Here is a 10,599-nt window from a genome sequence, read left to right on the forward strand (position 1 = left end):
AAAAAGAGATGATACCTACCATTCCCATGTAGGCAAGAAACACCCATCAGAGCTGGAGCAAGCAGACAGACTGGAGCCTGCACCTGCCCTATTGGGATGCGAAACCGATTGACACTAGCTGTTCTCCCACGACCATCTCTTGGCCTACAGGCACACAAACTTGACCCCACATTTACAGCATTTCTTTTCTCTATAGTTCCATGCCAAGAGCTTGCTTTCCAGCACGAACAGCACACTTTACTGTAGGTTATCTCTGGGGAAGAGGTGCAGAGCTGTCATTTCATAAAACCAGGAGACAAGGGCCTTAGAAAGACCTTGAATTGGGTGTGGAATATGGCATATCTTTATTTTTAATAGCACGGGCAGTCACAAAAGAGATGTAACCAGCAGCCCTACTGCACTTGAGGAGCTGTCATGGTGCCAGGGTACCTGCTCCCCATCAGGTATGGTCCAGAACACCAGCTCTCCTTCATTTCATTTCACCTTTCCCTCTTCCACCCAGTCCTCCTCCTGCTGCTGAGTGATGTTCTTCGGCTTTAGCCACATGCTGCTCCTCTTCTCTTTGAGCTGAAAAGTCAAGAGAATAAATACACGAGTGCTGGAAAGGTCACTAGAAAGTAAGCTGCTGATATGTAAAAATAAAGGTCCCTATTCACAGGCTGCTTTAGAGAATTGTTTGGCATGTGCGTAAATCCAGCCAGCCTCCACAAGACATAAAGCCACACACTGAAGAGCCTTTCCTGACCCTGAAACTGGGGGGTAAGCTAAAAGATTATCCTCCAGCAACACCATGCACTCAGGACAGCTCTGGGGCCCAGGAAACAGTGCTAGCACCAAGCTGACCCTGCAAACCAAAATGAAACCGGAGCCTGGGGAGATGAGATCCAGATTTCCCTGCGAGCAGAAGGTGGATGCTCAGTGGTGCTGCGGGCAGGCAGCTCTTCAAAAGAGCTCCACACATGGGAACAAATGTGTCCAAGGGCCTCACACCCAATGGGGAGCTGCTGGGTGCCAAACACATCTGACAATGTGGTGCTCAGAGTGGGCACCGAGCCCTGGCAAACCCAAATCCCAGCCCTGCTGAAAATCCATCACCACATCGTCAATGTTAACAGACAGGTTTTCCAAACGGGAAAGGCGCGTTTATCACCTCGGCGAGCGCACGAACCGCACAAGACATAATTGCTCAAATGTCAAATAAAAACTCTCGGCTGAGCAAACACCACGCGTGGACCTTTTTTCATCCCCAAATATGAATGCTTTGGAGCAGGATGAGCATGTGGCCAGTGGGCTGTAAAGGAGAGTGCTTTGTAACCTTAACTACACCAGGCGTGATAAAGTGCCCGCTACCATGAAAAAGAGCTCATCTGAAAGACAGAGGGAAACCAGATGGGAGAAGAGCACAGACTCTCAGCAGGAATTTCAGGGTTTTTTTTTTTTGATTGCTTTCAATGTTTCCACATTGAAGATCTCTCCCCATAGGCTGAAGGTGCTGGAGCTGCAGCCTCCCAGGCCACTGGGTGTATGTGTGCCTGAATAAGGGAAGGATGCACCTGGGGGAACCTGGGGCTGGGGGGTGTCTACCTCAGCTATTGCTGATTGCAACACCTTGGCTGCTTGTGACACTGCAATCCTTTCTGCTGCCCGGGCACATGCTGCAGCAACTTCTGCCTCTGGGTATTCCCGTGTTTCCACCACAATTGCTGCTGCTCCTTGAGGACCTGTTCCACCCGGACCTGCTCCCTTTGGGCTTTCCGCTTCTTTGTCCCCTCCTTCCACCTTGGCTAATGATGCTGTTGCATCCTCTGCTCCCTCTGGCGCTGTGACAGCCAGTGGTTCCATGTCCCCCGCAAGGTCACCAGCAGAGTCAGAGCGCTGGCCTGGATCCTGTTGGTAAAAATGGAGAGCGTCAAGCAGCGCAAGTGCATTCCTGGCATCACTACAAGTGGACTGGTGACACGAACCTGGAGCCAGCAAGGGCTGCTTTCCACAGCGTGTCCCTTCTGTAGAGACACAGAGTACAGGGCTGGGACCCAGAGAACCCATGTGGTAGCACAGCTTTGCCTCTAGCATCCCAGGCCCATGTCCTCCTGTGGGTGACAGATTGAACTGAGACCAAGCACACCAAAACATCTTCAGTGCCTCATATGAGGTGGTTTGTGCAGCATTCAGGGACAAAGAGGATAGGCTGGCTCTTTCCAAAGGTATGTTTTCTTAATTTTCTTAATAACTCAGGAAAAAAATTGAATGTAGTCTATGCAGAGAAAACTGCACAAATTCCAGGGAACATACAAGTCAAACATGTTTTTTCAAGCTGTCCTACCCTCAGCAACTTCCTACAAAAAGACCCCAAGGGACATCCCCAATAGCAGCCCAGTCTCGAAGTCAGGATAAGTCTGAGAGGTGATACTGGATGGAGTAAATTGTATTAACTCAGCTTAGGAGTACGAGTGCAAGTTTAAGAGTCAGAAAGAGCCATTGAGTCTGCCCAAACCTACTAGTTTGGGCAAAAAAAACCCCATCGTTTGATTAATTGACATGTTCTGTCTCATGTCTCCCACAGAGCCCAGAGCAGGCACTGGCTTAACACGCAACTGATTTCTGGGCACACGATGACACAGTGACACAAAGGGATTCCTGCAGCATGGAGGCATCCTTATGCTGGCTGTAACCCCGTCAGCACAGCACCAGGGCTTGGCTGAGCTCAGCACCCCCTGCACACCTCCACGGGCAGTCCCAAGAAGAGGACAAGTAACACTTGTCAGATGTGCTGAGCAACTGCGATCCGCGGGGGACCCTGATGCAAGCGCATGAGGATGCTGGCTGTTCCCGGCTCACACATGCTCCACAAACCATGAGCAGGGAGCTGGGGCTGGCCTGATGAAATAGTGATGACACCGCTGTTCAATGCCAGTTAGCATCGGGAACTGAAAAAGGGGAGGAAAAGTAAGGTGGAAAGCTATGAAAGGATGGGATGGATTAAATGAGATGTGCTGGGGTAGGAAAAGGGGGAACATGACACAGAAAAAGGGAAAAGGAGAGCTGAGAATGCAGAGAGGAAAAGCTGGAGAGTTTTGCCCGAGTACAAACAGAGGGAAGACCAGGGGTTGAAAGCCACCTGAAGCGCCCCGCCACGCACACCTACATCCTTGTGGACACAAGTCAGTCACTTGCTCATGCCACTGAACAAGCTACCTGCATATCTGCTTCATTAAATAGTAACCCTGTAGGTCTGCTGACAAGAACATACTTCTCTCTCCTTCGGTAATTAGCCCTGAAGGCTGGTCACGCTCACTGGCCATGAAACGCTGCAACAAGCAGCCTTTTCATGCCACAAGCTTTACCTTTGTCCCTGTCTGTTCCCATCAGCCTGGTGAAGGCAGGCACGATGCCTGCCCGACACGGGTGCTCCTCGCCTGGGCCCATGCCCTCCCCTGCCGAGGATGTCTCTCAACAGGGCAGATATGAGCTCACTGGGTCAGGGAACTTCAAGCCTTTTCCTTCTGCTTGGGAAAACAACAAGGGCAGGCTCAAGAGTGGCAATTCCCTGCCAGGCAGCTGCAATGGGAAATGCTGGGAAGAAGAAGGGTCTTATGAGGCTCCAGAGATACACGAGAGGAAGCACAGGGTTTTGTGTAAGGAGATGGAGAGGAACTGAAGGCTCAGCCCTGCTGCACAAGGCTGGGCATATGGTTTGCTCAGCAAACCTCACCCAGGGCCAAGCAGCTGTCTCTGTTATGCCACCAAGGGCAGGAATTGCCTACCCACTGCATGTGTCAGTCAGGGCAAGGCTCTGGCCCCAGTTAGCGATAGTTATGAAAGCAATAAAGACCCAAATCCATTTTAATAGACATAAAACACCTCCCGAAGCTCCTGCAATGTGGGCTGAGTTAGGCTGAAGCTGACATGAACTCAGTGGAAGGGATTAAAATGGTTTGTTGGGTTTTGTTGCCTTTTTTTAAATCACCCTCCCTGTCAGAAACCAAAGGAGGCAGGTTTGTAACACTTCCCCCTTTCAAAGGCATTAGGAGCCTGAAAAGCAGCCTGCATAGCCCAGAGCTCTCGCTTTATGATCACATTTCCCCTCCAGAATATTTTGGAGATAAATTCCAGGCACCTCAGCAAGGAGAACAGTGCAAAGATTAAAACCAAACCTATTCCCAAGCAATTCTGGGCAGCCTGTTCCAGTGGTGAGACCACGGACCTGGGAATGAACCTTCAGCTCTGCTCTGACTTAAGACCTTGAGTAAGTCCCTTACAGCCAATTTAACCTCATAAGCTCCAGTTTAACGTCCCAAGTTGCCTCTGGAGCACCAGAATATCCCCCCTGCTGCCCTCAGGAGAGCAGGCTGACAGGCTTTTGGATCCAGCCACTGCTCAGCTGCACCACATGGTTGAAGTCCACCATGTCCCTGCCTGGATCACTCCAGTGCACACCAAGAGCATTCCCAACCTGCTTTCCCTGAGCACTCACATACCTTGCTTGAGACTGGGAGATGTAGGTGCCTCCCGTGTGCTATAGGAGCCCTGCTCCCCTCACCAGAGCCCTGGCTGAGCCAGCTCTGCTTTCTGTTCTACAGCAACTTCATTCATTCAAGGAAGCAGCTTGCAAAGCCCCTTGTTAACATCTCTCCCACCACTTGGCACTCATGCAGTTGCCCCCAGCCATTTGTTTATGTCTGACTAATGCTCATTGCTTCAAAATGGGTTTGAAGCTAATGCTGTGTCTCCCAATTAAATGTTTGATGGAATGACATCAAAACCAAAACAGACAGAAAAAAACATTTCCCTTCGATAACCCGACCACATAGGACAAAACTCACTATTATAAGACTCTGGTTGCTTAGACTTGCCTGACTTTAATCTTACAAATTAAAGCTTTCCATGCTGCCCTGGCTGGAAATGGGGTGAAAATTTCATCTAATGCAGTTCATGACTACAAGAAAACCTTTTACCCAAGTTAAAAAACCCCAACAACCCCAAACAACTGATACCTCTTGCAAGTGTTGGACAGAGCAGTCTCACTGCTATAGCTCAGAGCACTGCTTTTGAATGTGGCAGGAAAGTCACGGTATCAGGGAATAATCCTTTAAAGGGAGAGCAACACACCTTTGGCCAAGCCATAAACCCTTGCAAACTCCGTGTGCACCTGATCCATAGAGACCTGTGATAGTTTGGCAGCAGAATTACTTTTCAAAGTCCCGACTCCACAATCTGAATATTCGTTTTGTGCAGTTTGCGTTTTCTTTAACGCAATCTGTAAAAATAGCCAGTGACCTTTAGTGACATCTGAACAGGCTCCCGGTTTCCTTCCATGGTTTGAAGACTTAAACAATAGCCCCAAAGAAATGACTCAATACTACATACACATGTACTCGATGCTTGGGAAATTGCTGGTGGCTGGGCAGTGGGAACAAGAAGGAGATTCACGCCGTTCCAATGTGTGTTGGGTTGAGGCAGTTTGGGGGATTCAGGCTGAGGTGCAGCAAGGCAACGTCCCCCCAGCACTGCTCCATACACACCAAACAGTGCGAGGATGCCCATAAGTTTTGGGTGCAAGACAAGATGAGACAAGAAAACCTGTTCTGTGCTGCCAGGCACTTGATGCTCCCCTTTCCGAGCTCTTGGCTTAATGCTTGCCATGCACTGAGCCTCCCAGCTGACTAGCACTGACTGTCCTGACTTTCAGTGTGGCAGAGTGGAGGATTTGTGCTCCCAAACCATCATATTCCTATAGGTAGGGCAGGAGCGTTATATGACCCTCGTCATGATGACCACAATCAATGTGTGTGAAACCCGAGAGAGGAAATATGCAGGATTCTGAATAAATCATTATTCTGGAAGTGGGATCAACCTCCTGGCTGACAGTCACAATGTGACAACCACCAGTGTTCAAGGACAGTTTGCAAGTGAGTTATGCTGCCCCTCTGAAACCCCTGTCTCCTAAGAACTTCTTTTCTCTATACCTGCCAAAGCTGCTATTTACCCGACGCAGCCATAGCACTTGGGTCATTAAACAATACCGATGGCAATGCCCGGAGAACTCCAAGCACCTATTGTAGTACCACTGAATTCCTCCTTTGATCACCATGGTCAGAAATATCTGATTTTTATCACTCTTTAATAGCTCCCAATCAACTTTAAGAAGTTACCACAATGCTCATGGTAGAACCTTTGTCAGGCCCTGGTAATCATTGACAAAACCAGAACAGCAGATCTCACTAGCTCAGCATTGTCAGTTGTATGTGACCTTCTCCATGGACGTGCTACCCCAGGACAGGATTTCAGCTTCCACGTTGAAGATTATTCTGCCTGTGTTAGAGCAGAAAAAGTCGTGAATGTAAAAGCCGTTTTCTGAGCTTCCTGCAAAAGCCTGCAGAGATTAAAAGGGAAGAAAATGTGAAGCACATTGAGTCATTTCTGGAGGACACACACTCCTAAGCATGAAACAGGAACCTTCATGTTCATATGTTGCTAGCAGATCATTCCAGAGAAATACATCTCTCCCACACCTAAGACACAGAATGACTCTCCCTCATAAAACTCTGCCACCTTTCATCTGTGTCCCAGATGTTGCTTACAAATAATCTAGTAACATTTTGTAGTCAGTGCTATGACCTAGCCAAAACTGTACTCAGTATCTTCCCCCTGCCGCTGAGATGGTCTAACTGATGTGTATCTAACTACACCCCAAGCAGCTGTTTATTCAGCACGTACTGAGCACTGAAAGCTTCTGTTTCAGACTTGAAGGGCCCATCAGCCTCAAATGTTGCCTAAGCTCTCCAGCCATACTAGTTTGTCTAATAGGAAACATTATCTTTAGATATGAACCTTGTCAAGCAGCAGAGATGCATCTTGTCTGGTTCTAAATGTTGTCAGTTTAAAGGAAACGAAACCCTAGAGCTCTGATGAATGCTTCTAAAAACAAAATGGTCATGGGAAAGTAACCTGAAATTGAGTTTATAAAAAAGAAATTATAGAAGTTAACATTGTTTTACCCATTTCTGGTTTCTGCATGCTAATCTGTCGCTCATGAGGCTTTCTGATTCTGGAAAACTCCAAGGAAACTCCCAAGAACCAAAACCACTGTAAGGGAGCCTTGGGATGAAGACTTCTCTTGGTGAGGAAGACAGACACCAACACCCATGACTGCTTGCTTGAGTGAAAGCAAAAGCAGTTATCCTTGGTTTGGATGCATTCTGTAAAACTAGTGATGATTATAGCTCAGTTGCAACATATTTAATGAACCACAAGGAGCAGCTGACAGGTCACTTCAGCAGAGGAAAGATCAAATTTGCAACGGCCATTTGAAGAGGGAGCACTTACAGGTAATCATAAGTTACATAATTATATGATTAATGCCCTATTTTGTAGGTCATCGAAACCTGGTAATAACACATATAATAATAATGCCTCTAATCCAACTCTTTAATGTGCAGTTATCACCCTGTGTTGAGATGAGAATTTCTCTCTTTATAACCTGACTGGTGATGTATTCTCTGGGAATTTCTGGATTGGCGCTGAGGCATCAGGCATTATCTAGAGGCAATAGAGTGGATTTGAGGGGCAGCTGTACAGTGTGTCAGACAATGTAGGTGACTTTAGAAGGGGTTAAATGCCACCTGGAGTTTACAAGCCTTGCATGTTCCTGAGGAGTGAGAAAAAAGGGGAAAAATCATATACTTCTAAAGGAGACACCTAGAGTAGGCACACTGGTATAACCAACCCAGGAAATACAAGGCAAAAGCCATGAGCGTATCACTTTGTCACCTCAAACAGCAGCTGTGTATTCTGCTGGAAGTGCTGGGTTCCCACCTCTAACACATGCACACATTTATGCCCCACAGTTACAGATTACAAACCCATTAGTCCAGCTACTTCATCTCGTATAGTTTATGAAATAGTAAGGACTTTCATTCCCTGATGCATTTTGGGAATTCTACAGCCTTCCAGTACTCTTACATCAGCCATGCAACCAGATGCTTAAGCTAAATTCCCTTAAATGAAAACCTTTATTTAATACTTAAACAAAACCGCTGAGCTCTACAACAGTGAAGTGTTATTTAATGGCCATCCTGGCAGTATGAAAGCCAGATGCAAGCTGCTTGTGCTGTCCAAGCTCCACTTCCCAGGAGTGATGCTCTGCTTTACATAAACCCTTCCAGCAACGAGCCCAGAGCACGGAGCTGCTGTGGAGCAGCTCCACAACATTAGTCTGTTCACTGGAGGTCGAGATCTTGACCCAACGTACAGCCAGAGAGAACACCCACCTCCTCTTGCTTGGGGTGGGACAGACTAAAACTCCCCTTCATTAACTCCTTAACAAAAGCATCTTTATGTTACATCAGCCACCAGATTGCATCACCCGCTCCTTGCATCAAACTGCAGTAGCTCTCAGAGCTGCTTTTGGGCTCTATCTCTTTCCACCAAAGCCTCTGAGCATCTTGCTAAGTAGCAAATGAGAAAGGCCTTGGACCATACACATGCTGCACGGCAGCAAAGTCCCTATAGAGTATGCACAAATAATAATTGAACCTTTTCCAGAGAGCAGTTGTCTCAGGGCTAGAAAGCAACACCTATTTACTAGTCAGACAATAAAATAATTTAGGAGTATGAAGAATGAACACTGTTCTCTCAGGAAAACCTTTGTGATTCAGTAATACATGTATGTACCAAGCTTTTCATTCAGTGAGCTCTGATTACTGCAGAACCCACAAAAGCAAGTAGCCAGACCGCTCTCAGAACCTGAGGGATGCCTCAAAATCTCTCTTCTAATCACCACACCACATCACAGAAGCAGAATTGGAAAAACATAAGCAAATCCCTACTGGATCCTTAAAGGAAGCTCTAATCCAATCCTACTGTCTACTGAGAAATTATGGTTTTGAAGGAAAAGGATCTGTCTCCCATCATGGAAGTTTCCTCCAGCATCTGAGCCAAGCCAAGTGCAAATGAAACCTTGAACGTATGCCCAGCAGGATCATCAGGAACTGAAACTTTCTAATTAGGACAATATAAAAGATGCCAATAAAAATGTCTTTACTGCAAGCCCTGTTCTGATGCACAAACCCTGCCCCACTTCCCCTCCAGCCCAGCTACAACCTGGGCAATGCCTAGTCCTCGGGGACACCCCACGTTTGACACAAGCCAGGGAGAGGTTGAAATTACAAAAGAGAGTTCTCCTGAGAATCTCAGATCAAAGAAACCCACCTCCATTTGCATCAACTTTCAGCTAAACATCCCCCAAAAGACTACACTTCACAGAGGGACTGACCCCTTCCTGCAGCCACCCTCACACAAATCCTGTATTTGCCATTTGTCTTTATGGGTGGTAAGGTCTTTAGGGCAGGCACCAGGACTTCCTATGCATTAGGGAAATGCCAGCACCATCAGCCCCTGGTTCTAAATGGAGCCTGTGTGTCCTGCCACAGCACAAAAGCTTCATAACCAGTCCAGCTCTAACACATGACTTCGTGATGACCTCCCCATCTATCTGTGCTGCTCTAGGTTACAGAGGTCACAGCAGTGAGGTTTAACACGTGAATCATACATGGTACGTCCAGATGATCAGAGACTGGGAAACAAGACACATAATCAGGTCGTATCAGAACAAAACTGAAGAATGTATAACAAAACTCATCTATCTCTTGGTCCTTCTTTGGTTTATCCACCAGATGTTCTCCATTCCACTACCTGCTACCTTCTCTGAGATTCAAATTAGACCTGAAGCACTCCCAGAGACAGGATCACAGCCCAGAAAGCTTGTAGGAGAAATACACTTTTGGCATCCTGTGTCTGGTGAAAGATATAAAAGGAAGTAGAAATCCTGTGATGACAAGGCAGGTTCGGGCACCCTAACTAAGAGCTCAAAAAATCTCACTCCTTCGCTTGTATTAAAGCGAGCAGCTTCACAAAGACTCAAACCATAGATTATCTTCAGGGTTATTATGATGTGACTATGAAGCTTTCTCGTCAGGCTGCCTGTGGAGGGGGGGGGAGCTTTCTGAATCAGGCCCTTATCATTTATACCACATTACAATCCAAAATGAAAAATGACTTGCTCCAGATTTGATAGAATAAAGCATCTTGAGATGCCATAGAAGTACCCAATTTTCAATAAAGACATTAAACCTAAGCTTCAAAAAAGGGAATAATTACATCGTTTTTTGCTTTGAGTTCTAATGTTAAAAGTGTCAATTTATAAAACTAGGTGAACATCCACAATTCCTGAGCAGACTGCAGCTAATTAGACCCCTTTTGATCTTTTATTTTGCCTAGAAGCTTATTTAACAACTTTACACAAAACTGGAGGTTTTGACACACCAGTGGACTGGGGAGTAAGGGGGGGAGAAGACTTTTCCCTGCTACTTGCTGAGGTAGGAGGCTTGTCACATCCTCAAGCACATGTCAGCAAACCTCAGGAACCTCCTAGTGACGAGACCAATTGCCTCTTGTCTAAGCTGTCTGGATGGAGATTAGATAGGGAACTAAATACTAACAACTAAATCACAGAATCACAGACTGTGATTTGGGCTGTGAAGAGACCCCCTTAAAGGGGTTGAGAAACAGTCAACAGCAAATAGAAACAGCCAAGACACA

General features: G+C 46.7%; 1 long non-coding RNA gene across 1 annotated transcript; it reads right to left on the bottom strand.

Moving 5' to 3' along the window:
• Positions 1-327: 327 nt before the first annotated feature.
• Positions 328-1,755, bottom strand: LOC133214433 (uncharacterized). The gene is made up of 2 exons (XR_009726118.1): positions 1,585-1,755; positions 328-567 (listed from the first exon to the last, which is right to left on the bottom strand). It is a non-coding gene; the product is annotated as an uncharacterized LOC133214433 (long non-coding RNA).
• Between the last annotated feature and the right edge of the window lie 8,844 nt (positions 1,756-10,599).

This window comes from Neopsephotus bourkii, unplaced genomic scaffold (assembly GCF_033783945.1).
Source record: "Neopsephotus bourkii isolate Nb327-2 ecotype Australia unplaced genomic scaffold, CSIRO-AGI_Nbou_v1 NB_887, whole genome shotgun sequence".
Taxonomy (NCBI): Eukaryota; Metazoa; Chordata; class Aves; order Psittaciformes; family Psittacidae; genus Neopsephotus; species Neopsephotus bourkii.